Genomic DNA, 12,953 nt, shown 5'->3' on the forward strand with positions numbered 1-12,953 from the left:
TATGGGTCAGGGGTTCATTCCTTTTGATTGCAGACTAGTATTCCGCAAGTTTGTTTATCCATTTGTCAGCTGAGGTTCATCTGGATTGTTTCCAGTTTTTGATCATTATGAATAAAACTGCTATAAACATTCATGAACAGGTTTTTGTTTGAACATCAGCTTTTATTTATCTTGGATAAATACCTAGGAGTGGACTTGCTTGGGTCTCATGGTAAGTATATATTTACCTTTGCAAAAAACTGCCAATCAGTTTTCCAAAGTGGCTGTACCATGTTGCTTCCCTAACAGCAGCTTATAAGAGTCCCTGTTGCTCTGCATCCCCACCAACACTTGGTATTCTCAGTTTTCCCCCCATTCTAACAGGTGTACTGTTGTATTTCATTGTGGGTTTAATTTGCAGTTTCCTGATGGCTGATGATATTGTACATTTTAATGTGTTTATTTGCTATACTGTATATAAATCCCCTTTAAAATGTTCAAATCTTTTGCCCAATTTTTTTTTTTTTCAGTACATGGGCCTCTCACTGTTGTGGCGTCTCCCGTTGCGGAGCACAGGCTCTGGACGTGCAGGCTCAGCGGCCATGGCTCACGGGCCCAGCCGCTCCACGGCATGTGGGATCTTCCCGGACCGGGGCACGAACCCGTGTCCCCTGCATCGGCAGGAGGACTCTCAACCACTGTGCCACCAGGGAAGCCCTCTTATCCATTTTTTAAGGAACCTCCATACTGTTCTCCATAGTGACTGTATCAATTTACATTCCCGCCAACAGTGCAAGAGGGTCCCTTTTCTCCACACCCTCTCCAGCATTTATTGTTTCTAGATTTTTTGATGATGGCCATTCTGACCAGTGTGAGATGATATCTCACTGTAGTTTTGATTTGCATTTCTCTAATGATTAATGATGTTGAGCATTCTTTCATGTATTTGTTGGCAATCTGTATATCTTCTTTGGAGAAATGTCTGTTTAGGTCTTCTGCCCATTTTTGGACTGGGTTGTTTGTTTGTGATACTGAGCTGCATGAGCTGCTTGTATATTTTGGAGATTAATCCTTTGTCAGTTGCTTCATTTGCAAATATTTTCTCCCATTCTGAGGGTTGTCTTTTTGTCTTGTTTATGGTTTCCTCTGCTGCGCAAAAGCTTTTAAGTTTCATTAGGTCGCATTTGTTTATTTTTGTTTTTATTTCCATTTCTCTAGGAGGTGGGTCAAAAAGGATCTTGCTGTGATTTATGTCATAGAGTGTTCTGCCTATGTTTTCCTCTAAGAGTTTGATAGTGTCTGGCCTTACATTTAGGTCTTTAATCCATTTTGAGTTTATTTTTGTGTATAGTGTTAGGGAGTGTTCTAATCTCATACTTTTACATGTAGCTGTCCAGTTTTCCCAGCTTATCCATTGAATTATCTTGTCACATTTGTCAAAATCAATTGACTATTTATGTGAAGGTCTATTTCTGGACCCTCTATTCTTCTCCATTGAACTACGGTTTGTCCTTAGGCCAGTGTGACAGTGTCTTCGTTACTGTACCTTTATTTAAAAAAACCCTTGAAATTAGGTAATGTGAACCTTCTAACTTTGTCTTTTTTCAGAATTGCTTAGCTATTCAAGAACTATTGAGTTTCCATGTACATTTTAGAATCAGTTCATCAAGATATACAAAAAGACTGATGGGGTTTTGACTGGGAATGTAATCTATAAATCAATTTCAGAAAAATTAATGTCTTAGCAATAGGGAGTCTTCTAATCCATGAACACAAGATACCTCTCCATTTATTTAGGTCTTTTTCCTCATCAAGGTTTTATAGCTACTAATATATAAGACTTGTATATATTTTGTTAAATTTATTGGTAAACACTTTGCTTTTGATGCTATTACAAACGACCTGTGATTTTTAATTCAATTTTCAATTAGTCACTGCTCATAGATATACAATTGATTTTTGTATGTTACTCTTGCATCCTGAGAAATTATTACAGGATAAGTAGGGGTTGGTTACATGGGGTGGGGTGAGTCTGAAAAAGAGAGAACATCTCATGGGAAGGTACTGAGGCATGAGCAAGATGCAGTGGGCAGGATGGTAACCCTAAACATTCCATCCTGATCCAAGTGTCAACAGTAAAGCCAGAGGTTAAAGGAGGTGGCACGTTGTGAGGCTACGGGGGTGGGGGTGGGGTGGGGTGTGTAATTTACAGAGGGCATTTAAGCCAAGCTAAGGAGTTAAGAGGTTTGGAGTTCATTCTGTAGAGAGTGGGAACACCACTGAAAAGGTTTTAAACCATCAAGTTCCATATCAGATTGTTTTAAGAGAGAATACACGAATGGTCATGAAAGAATGGATTTGCCTGGGGGAAGGGAGGAGAGTGATGAGAAAAATATTTGAGGCAGGGAGATTGGCTAAGAGCTGTTAAAAAAATTCAGGACATAAGAGGATAAGGCAGAAACTAAGGAGAATGAGGGCTGGGGAGTAGGGAGAGATTCCAGACACCCTGGCGGTTGAGTCAGCCGGTTTTGGTGTCTCTGCACTCAGGTGCCAGCCTCTCCTCATTGCCAAGAGGACCCCCATCCACGAATGCACAATAATGTCAAGTCTCTCTAAACTCAGAAATGTTCACAAATCTCGTGTGTTGTGCTGTCTGTAATTTACTTTTAAATATTTCAGCATGGGCACTGTGTAAAGTATAGGTGGGTACATCCGTTTTAATTGAAATCCGAGGGATGGTTAGTTATTATTTGATGGGTAGATATCATCTAATCAAAAATAAACTCTGCGAGGGGGGGTTAGCATTGGAGGTCAGTTCTCCAAAGGACATGGTTACCTTATCACTCCCCACGTGAATATGTACTGGGGCGGGAGTGACTAATGTAACAAAGGGAATTTGAAACACTGTTTCACTGGTGAAACTTTAGTACATATGGATTAAGGAGGAGTGGTCACCGTTGCATGAATTAGGAATTTACAAGGGATTCAGAAGCCCTGTGTCAGGAATTGGGGTCAAAGACCAAATATTAGAACAAGAGATGCTCTTAGTGCTCTGATCGCTCAGTAAATGACAAGGGTCAGGGATTCTGTGCCAGGAACCAGGGGCGGAGACCAACATATATGTTCTCTGATCTCACTTTCCCTTTGGGTTTGCACTCCATCACTCAGAGGATTCTGTCTGCTGATCCAACTACAAGTCTAGTGAATTCTCCTGCCACTAAAAAGCTGTTACTTCTGGTTTGAGTGAATCTTTCATGCAAAGCTCTTGTCAAGTGCCTAAAGATGAGAGAGTTGGAAGCGAGTTGACTAGAAAAGGTGTCACTGTGGTTGCCTTGCCTGCCAAGACAGGCTTGTCTGGGAGACCGGATTCCCCCTGCTTTGATGGCAGCCCAGCTCCAGGCAGTGAGGCTGGGGGAAAGGGACCTAGAACTCTCACTCACCTCCAATCATTCCCTGTCTACGACCTAAGCCCAGGTAACTCAGATCTCAGTTAGCAAAGCATCCCTTCCTTTCAGAAACCTCCCAACTCCCAGTATTTTCCCCACAAAACTCTGCTCACCTAGTCGGTCCCCTGGCCAGTCTTTCCCGGGGCAGAGCCTTCTGGTCCTCTCAGTCCCAGGCAACCCATTTCCAACTCGCACCAGCTTTCCTTCTGTGGGCATCTGGCACCCTCTGAACTGTCACAGCTATCAGTGTAGCCCACTGTCATTCTCAGGTTATTCCAGGTGCTAATCTGTCTTCCCCAACTAAAGGACAGACTCTTAGAGGATCAGGATCTCCCGTCCCTTGCTTCCTTCCATACTTTATATACTATGGTTTGGCACTTACCCTTGCCTTTGGGACACACAGTCCTGGTGAACAAGGCAGACAGCTCCTGCCCTAACACAACGTCCAGTTTGGTGGTGGAGACAGACAAGAAAATGGGCAATTACAGTAGACCACAATAAGGGACAAAATAAACCCACTCGTTTATTCATTCACTCATCCCACAAATGCACACTGAGCTCCTACTATGTTAGCCACTGGGGGATATAACTGCCCAAGATAGAGCCTGTCCTCATCCGCTCACAGTCCAGGAAGGGGAAGCCATGAGTGGAGGGTCAGCTAGCCCGCAGTCAGAAGGTGAGATGGAAGCTAAGTCCTAAAGCATGGGGAGCTGCAAGGTAAGGTTGATACCCACTAATTACTTGGAAATGAGCAGTGCTCAAAGCTGCTGGGAACCTTCAGCTTCCCCTTTCCTCCACATATCTCTAATCCAGACTTTCTTACTGGAGAAAAACCAAGAAACAAAGCACAACGTCTGCACATTTGTCGCGTTGCACAGTGAGGGGCACCCGCGTCTCCAGGCTAGAGTTCTCCCCGGAAGTGCCTTCTGATGGTGGAAATTCCCAGAGAACCCATTAGCTTGGGGCGGGGGATATCTGTGTTTTCCCTTGAACAGTGGATGTTAATTTTTCCCTGGAACCTGCTAAGAAGTCCCAAACTACATTTATACTCAACCCACAGGAATCCCTTTCTCTGTGAAGTAAGAACGTATTTCATGAAACAGCTTTCTCAATGGGGAGGAAAAGAGCAAAATGTAACAAGACCACCCTCAACCCATTACTCATCCCCATTTCCCCGGCTACATGGCTCCAGGCTCCTCTCCTGGTGCCAAGGTGGAGAAGGCGGGATGTGGACAAAGCCTGCACTCAGGCCACAGCTCTGGAGCGCTGCTGGGACTTCTACCGGGCTCCCTGTCTGTGTCACACAGTGTAGGGTGTCCCCACCACCCCACCCCCACGCCCGAAATAATTCCGCTGTGTGAGGATGAATCGGCAGAATCTGCCAAAGTTTGAGGTGGGAGGGACCATCCACCCACACGTGGCCTCCGTGTCCTGGCTGGGGAGCTGCGGACTCTGGACTCCCCGCTCTGCACTTGGCAGTCTCTCAAGATCTCTGCCCAAGAATTGCCTTCCTGCAGGGCGTGAAGTCCCAGCGTGACGTGTTCCTGGTCACCCTTCAGCTCTGTCCCCACCGCTGGCACCGCTCAGGAGGAAGGGCGGGGCGGCTCTAACTCTCCAGACTGAGTCCTGCGTCACCCACACAACGACACAGCCCCACTCGCAAAATTACTGGCATGAGAACATACAACTGCTCAACACTGAATGAACAAAAGATACGAATTTACATTTTCTACAGAATAAAATGATTTTTTAGAGGTGGTGAGACCTATTGGGGGAGGGGAAGCCAGCCTGAGAATAGAGCAGACGGGCTCAGTTTTACAAATCACTTCTTCCTCTGTGGTTGATCTTACACAGGTTAATGCCAAGTCTTTGTTCTTCCTTCAGGTTCAGAACTTTCCCTTCTGATCTTGCTTTACGTAAAACACATTGGAAAGGTCGAAGAAAAAGCCACCGATAATCCCAGCGTCTCACTGGAGACAGTCATTTTTATCTCCTCTCATCGAGATAAGCTACCAGGTAGATATTTTGATTCCATCTCCTTTCTTATTTTTTTTTTTTTAAGTCCCCTCCTGGTGGTAGTACTAACAAGCCAGGAAATTTCTCTTTTCTTAAGATACTTTTTAGAGCATTAAAAAAAGAAAGTTTCTCCTTATGAGCCTCACAGCCTCCCCCTGTGGTGTGCAAAGCAGGTCTTATCCCCATTTTTCAGATGGGGAAACTAAGGCTCAGAGATGTTACATAACTTAGCCAAAGTTACCTAAGTCGAAAGACAGAGAGTCAGGTCTGAAACGTTTTCTTTTCTTTTTTTTACTCCATGCTCAAGATTTGTTTTGTTAAAATGAGCAGCAAAAAGGAAAAACTAGGGATCTGAATACTTCACCGTGGGATAATCAGCACACTAAATAGGTTAACAGTTCGTTAAATTTTGGGTTTTTGATGTTTCCTTCTATTAAGATTATAATGGGCATGGAACCAAACATATGCCCACTGATGGTCACACACACGGGGTTACTTAGTACTAAAGTGAACAGCTGTTACCACGGAAACTTCTGAAAAGATTACAGACCCTCGGTAGAGTAAAAGGGGCCCACAGTAGCATATGTTTTGATTTTCTAATGACTAGTCAGCTTAACTCGGTGTGTTTGTCCAGGTTTTGCCCTCAGACATTTCAAAACATTCTGCAATTAGCTCAAGAGACAACGAATGATAGCTGTTAAGAACCCTCAGGGCTGGGAACCCTCGGGAAAATCCTCTGTAATTAAGATGAAAGATGCAGGCATGTAGGCCCCTGCATCTTGGAGAAGACAAGGCAGGGCAGAGGGATGGAAAGCAGGAGTGTTTGGAAAACGTGGGGAGGGCCAGCTTTGCTGTGGAACGAATTCAATCTCCATACTCCTTGGCTGAGTAGAATACGGGAGCTCGCTTCCATGGCTCTCCCCACCCCTGGAGCCTGGTCCCCTCTCTGGCTGTCTGGAAGACATTCTACTCATCCTCCCTGGCCCCAGGTTCCCTGTCGAGGGAGGTATCAGTAATATTTTTCCAACCAGTGACTTTCTGCACCAAAGCCATTGTTTCACATCCACTCCCTTATAGGCTGGTCTGTGCGCCAGAAAAGACCCTGTAGCTTCTCCCTTGATGCTTTCTGGAAATCTATTTGTAAAATAACATTCTACCCACCATTTATTCCATTCTCTGCACAAAGAGATTACATTAAATGGGAAAGCCAGATGTAAAATCCTATCCTTTGTATATCAATGGTATGATATATCATTGATGGTATCAATGGTATGAGTTCCACTGGAGGAGGCTCAGCACAGGGTGCCAACGTCAGACAGGCAGGAGCGCCACAGGTCCTCCCAAGAGCATCAAGCAAGGCGTACAGAACTGGGCGTTTGCCAGACACAGGCAGGGAAGAGCATTCTGGATAGAGGGATCAGAGTATGCAAACTCAGAGACCTAAAAAAATGGCATGTTTGGCAGACAGCCGAAATACATCTGTGTTGTTAAATCAACACGTGTGTGTGTGTGTGTGTGTGTGTGTGTGTGTGTTACATTCTTACACACACTGTAAGGCTGGTTGAGGGCCAGGTTGGAAAGACATTGTGTGCTGTGTCTTGGAGTTTGCATTTGATCCCACCCCAGTGAGGTGGGCTTTTAAGCAATAGAGTGACATGGTCCATTCTGAGGTCTCGAAAGGTGACTCTGGTGGCAGGGGGTTGCAAGAGGAAGAGACTGGAGGCAGGGAGGCCAGGGGAGCAATTGTGGGATTCATGGAAATGACAGAGGACACCAAGACCCGCCAAGGTGGGCAGTGCATCAACAATGACAGTGCTCAGGGGCATGAACAAGGAAGGCACCATTGTAAATAATCCAACTGACGCACAAGGACAGAGGGCTGAATATCCCTGAGTGCCGGGAGTCATATCTGGGGCTGCCATGAGAAGCCCCTGCGAGGCAGGGCTCAAACAAGCTGTGTGTTCGGGAAGATCAGTATAAAGTGGGCGGAGACTTTTGTGTCTTGTTTTGTTCTTTGAAAGGAACAGTAAAGCAGTTACTTAAGAAAGGCCTTCAAACCACTGGGTTTTTTTATCAGGTGTAACCTCTGAGCAGAGAGGTCTACCACATGGGGACTGATAAGGTAGGGGCAGGATATTTCTTTATATCGCTTTAGCTGAAGACATTCTCTATTGCTTTCGTACTAGTTTGTTTTGTTTTGTTTTGTTTTGTTCTCGTGCAATTAATCTGCCACCTCGTGGCCTAATGAGAAATTTCAGTTTTCATAGATCAGAGAGGGAGGATGGATGAAGTAGGAATCAATATGCTTTCGGCCAATATAAGCACCAGCACACTATTGACCGTTATGAACGATGCATCAATACAGGAGTGCCTTCCTCTGACTATAAAATGCCCCTCTTACCTGCTATCCAAAAAGCATTTTGTCATTTCCCAAGAATTCATGGAGCAATAAAAATATGAATCATAGACACTTCTTACATCTGTATGCTTTTGCCTTCATAAAATGAAAACTAGAAGATGGTCCTTATATTTTAATGGGAAGCGAAATTGCCCTAAAAGCTACAAAGTGCCCTAAGACTATTTTCAACATATAAAATAGTGCTAAAAAATAATAAGGTCAATTTACAAACAGATGAAACCTGGATCCTGAGCAAATACTCATTAAACTAAAATAAAAAGTGAACACAAGCTGATGAATGGAGCCCTTTTTCTCTGGCTGAGTCATAATACCAGTGTTTAATAATTGATCTTCTTGAGAAACTGAGAGGATGCTTGTGTGGGAGTTCTGTGGTCCTTGAATAGAATCACTTGTTAGATTCTACACAAAACAAATAAGCAAGGGCCCCATCCCAATATGTCTCCTTAGTCAGGAGTGCAGTGCAGAAAGGTGGTAATGGGGTCAGCCCAGGGTTCTGCTGGCCTCTGCTGTGTAGACCTTTAACTTTTCAGTTACTGGATAATAGTGAAGCCAGGAGGGGAGTCCCAGAGAAGGGATAGGGCTGGGGCACTGGAGAGCCAGACTACTGCACACTGGCTGAATTTTAGCCCTCCCCTTAGTTCAACCTACTCTCAACCTCAGAAATGCTGCCTAAAGAAAGATGTCTTTTATTTTAATTGAGAGATAATTGCATATTACATTATATTTGTTTCAGGTGTACAACATAATGATTTGATATTTGTGTATACTGCAAAATCAGGAAAGATGGTTTTTAATAGTTACATTCTTCTAGCACAATATTTACAATATAAAAGTCATTAATGTAGATGTGGCCAAAGTTTATTTTTTCTCTATTGTTAAGGAGGGGGTGTCCAAAGCCAACTTAATGCATAAATAAGATTTTTAAAGGATGTTTCAGCCATCTAGCTGCTAGTCATTTTCCTGTTTCCATTTCTACATCTTCATTTTAATCTGACCACACAACGATCATTAATTCTAAAAATATTTTCAGTCAATCCTCTTGTTTTCTAGGTCTGATCATATTGTTCATAGTGATAGCTGAGTGTCCTCCTTCCTAAGAGTTATTTTTCAAATTTGTTATATATCTTAAGGTATTGGTACATAAACTGCATAAACTTCTTCCTGAATTTGGGAATAGTTTGTTAACAACAAGTGTCAATTATGCTTTAATACATGAAAGAAATGCAGTTTGGAAATATCGTATGCTTTTTTTTTTCTAATTTAGAATACTGCCTTCCCCCTGAGTCCACATGATGACATTGATGATTGTTGATGATGATGATGATCATTTTTACCCTATTTGCAATGTATCAAAGAATGTGAGAGCTGGAAGGAAACTGAAAGGTAACTGAGTCCACTCAGCTGCTGTTTAAGTCATGTCTGTGCTGAAAACTCAGTTTGGTTTTGATCTGTTCTGCAGGCACACTGATGGAGAGGGAAAGGGAAGCGATGAACATGTAGAGAATTATGGCAATTTTATGCAAATGATATGGAAACAAAAGTGATCACTTTTGTGATTCCAGAGGTAGAAGAAGCTGAGGCAGCAGGCATGGCTGGAGTTGGTTGGGTCCAGAAGGCTGGGACAGAGGTAGGTTGGCTGGAGGTGCAGGTAACAAAAGACGAAGGAAATCAGGGGAAGAACAGCATGCAACCCGGAGAGCTAAGGGGCAAACACCTCGGACTTGGGAAAGACGCAAGGTAAGTACAAGGCTCAAGCACCTATCTTAGAGTTTATGATCTGTTGGGAGGAGTGTGCAGATGAGGGGGGAGTGTCACAGATTCTGCTCCCAGCAGTGTAATGAAGTGAAAAATTGGGTGGTGACCTGGAAACTGGTGTAGACCAGTAGTTCTCAACCTTGGTTGCACATGTGAGTTACCTGGAGAGCTTTGAAAAATCCTAACGCCCAGGTCCCACACCTCACTGTGGGAGTGGAATCCAGGCACCCTATTTTTTTTTTTAAAAGCTCTTCACATGATTCCAGTGTGTAGCCAAGGTTGAGAACCCCTAGTGTAGAAAATAGGAGATGTCTACCCCCAGCAGGTAGAAAGGTGATGTCAGCTTACAAGATTAGACGTGATACAGCTATCGGCATGCCCTTCCCAGCCCCCTGAAAAGAGGTACTCTAACGTGCAAGCTCCGCTTTGAGTACCACTTGATTTATTTCTGAGCAAGCCCTGGGCTGTGTTAGGAGCTCAGTTCTCATCAACTGGTGGGAGGGCGGAGATTACTTTTGCTACCCTCGACATACACTTCATCCCCAGGGCACCCCTAGTCTCAGAACTACACCCTTTCCTTCCTCCAGTGTCCTCCTGACGGACGTTTCTGGTTTCATTCCTACACCTGCCGGAACTCAAATTGTGCTCAGCACATCAGTCAACGTTACTGGGACTCCCTTCTCCCTAGAGCTAGATTGTGATCCCTTGTCCCTGGCTGCTAGCTGAGGGCCTCCTGCAGCCTGACGGACCTCTCCACTGGATCACCAGATTGGACACACCTGGTATCAATTCCAGCATGGAAAGAGCTGAGGTCCTGGAATCCTCTGGGACAAGGGCATTTGCACAGCCAGCCCTTCCCATTGGGGCCATCCTACGTCTGAGTAATTTCCTAGAGACTGAACGTCCCAGGTCTCAGCTGCTCTCCTTTTCCTACTGGCCCACCGCTCCCTCAAAACTGAGGCCAAATGGTTAGAGCTCAAAATCATGCCAGCCAGCTGGTGGGAGCGTAAAACCTGAGCACTCCTGGCGGTGGTGGGGTGGTGTCAGATGTTTTGGTGGCTGAGAAATCTGTGGGAAGATGCTTGAAGATCAGTGAACTCATCGCTGGGAGTCACCACAAAGGCTTCTGAAGGAAAGAAAAGGATGGGGGCAATGAGAGGCGAGTTATGAAGGTAACAGAATTGGAAAGGACAGGTGTGCTCTGCTCAGAGAATTGTCTAAAGCAAACGTAGGGCAAGCAAGGTGCCGATGGATCTACCCACATCCACAGCAGACACGGCTCACTGATTGCAAGATTCTTCCCTGCGGCACCCGGACTTGGACTTGAAATCTGTCTCAACAGCATTCCAGGTATTCAGCACAAATCAATCAGAGCTCTCACGCAGGTTGAAAACCATGAGCCACCCTGGATCTGAGTGAGGAAGAACCTTTCTTCTTCCTAAGCCACCGGCACAATCTAGGCACGCATGGGGGAGGGGTGGTCCGAACAGGAAACCAGAGAGAAAGGCTATGCCATGGAGAAGCAAGCTCATTTTTTCAAGGTCCTGTAGTATTTAACACTTTCCATTTAATGATGGCCAATCCACACAATTCTTTCTTTCTTCTAATTCTCTTTTTATACGTAGTGTCACTTCCTCTCAGCATAGTCTCTCCCGTAATCCCTTCCCCCTCTTTTTTTTTTTTTTCTCCTCCAAACTGACTGGTGTGCTGTGGAGCTGAGAAAGGAACAGGCTTCCTGGAAGTCCCTCCTGACCCACAGGCACCCCGCCAGGTCGAGGCTGTGGACAGAAAAGGTGGCTGGGGAGCCGTCACGGGATTCAGGAGCGCTGCCCGATGTTCAGTGGCCATTCGTGCCTCTTATAATCTGAGTTGTGATCCTGTCCCAACCCCTGCAAATGCTTTAGGTTCTGCGGGCACCAAATGTTCCCTGAGCATGTCCTTTTTCTCAAAGTCAAACAAAAACAGAAAAAAAAAAAAACCCCAGGAGGTTGTTTGTTTCACCCAGCCCCATGGAAGAGAAAGGACATCCAAGTAGATACATTTTGCCACCATTTGGAGATGTGGGACCAGCCTCAATCAGGAATAACTGCCAGGCTGTACTAGGTAATTTCTCAAGGGATGGTAAGAGCATTTAATTTAATCGAAGCCCCCTATCCCGACCCTGAACTGCCCTGAAACCTATCTTTCAGCTTCTAATGTTTTTTTTCTTTCTCTTCCATGGGGTTGAGCCCCTGTTTTCTTCCCAATGTAATATATGTATTAGTTTTGTATAGCAGGCATTCTAGTAACTGGTGAATTGAATTATGTGCTTTAATTGTTTGGGTCCTACACTCCAACCCTGGGGAACTTTCTGCCACCATTCTCCCAGTCGTCAAAAACTGAACCCTCAGAGTCATCACTGATGCTCCTTTCTTCTGAATCTCTGGTATTTAACTGCCTCAATGTTCAACAGATTCTCCTCTCGAAATGTCTCTGGATCCACTCCTTTCTCTTTCTATCCATGACCGTCTCCTTGTCCTTATCTTCATCGCTTCATCCTTGGATTACTGCAGCCACTGGTCTCACTCACCCTCCAGCTTCAACCTCACCACTCCCAGACCAATATTCCTAACCTCAAAATTTATCTTTTCACTACCATACTCAGTAACCTCTAATGGAATCCCATGCTGACATTCAAAGCCTAAAACTCTCTGGGCTACTACGCAAACCCTCAATAATCAGTCACACATTGCCTATGGACATGATTTCTAACTATTTCTCAATGTTGCGCATGTGCTCCAAAAATCATGTTTACACACACACACACACACACAGTAAGCCTTTGCTTGTGGCTTTCTACTTGCATTTTAGCATCAAGCAGGGGTTAAAGTGAGAGCCTGGAAACTTTGCATGCTCCAGTAAGACTTCCCCACCCTCACCTCACCGCTACCATCATGGTGATTTCCATTCTGCTTTTGAATTGATGTTTTCTTTTCTTTTTTTTATTGGAGTATAGTTGCTTTACAATACTGTGTTAGTTTCTACTGTACAGCAAAGTGAATCAGCTGTATGTATACATATATCCCCTCTTTTTTGGATTTCCTTCCCATTTAGGTCACCACAGAGCGCTGAGTAGAGTTCCCTGAGCTATACAGTAGGTTCTCATGAGTTATCTATTTTATACATAGTATCATGAATTGATGTTTTCAGTGAATACATTGAAAACAAGGCATTGTTTCCTTTTAGCATCATTTGTGTTTATACCCTCAAAATATGTGTAAGGTACCAAAAGAAAAAAGCTGTCAGTGTAGAATTATACACTAGGATAAGGAAACATTAGGAAGAGAGGAGGGGGTGAT

The sequence above is a fragment of the Hyperoodon ampullatus genome, assembly GCF_949752795.1.
Source record: "Hyperoodon ampullatus genome assembly, chromosome: 9".
In the NCBI taxonomy this organism is placed as follows: Eukaryota; Metazoa; Chordata; class Mammalia; order Artiodactyla; family Ziphiidae; genus Hyperoodon; species Hyperoodon ampullatus.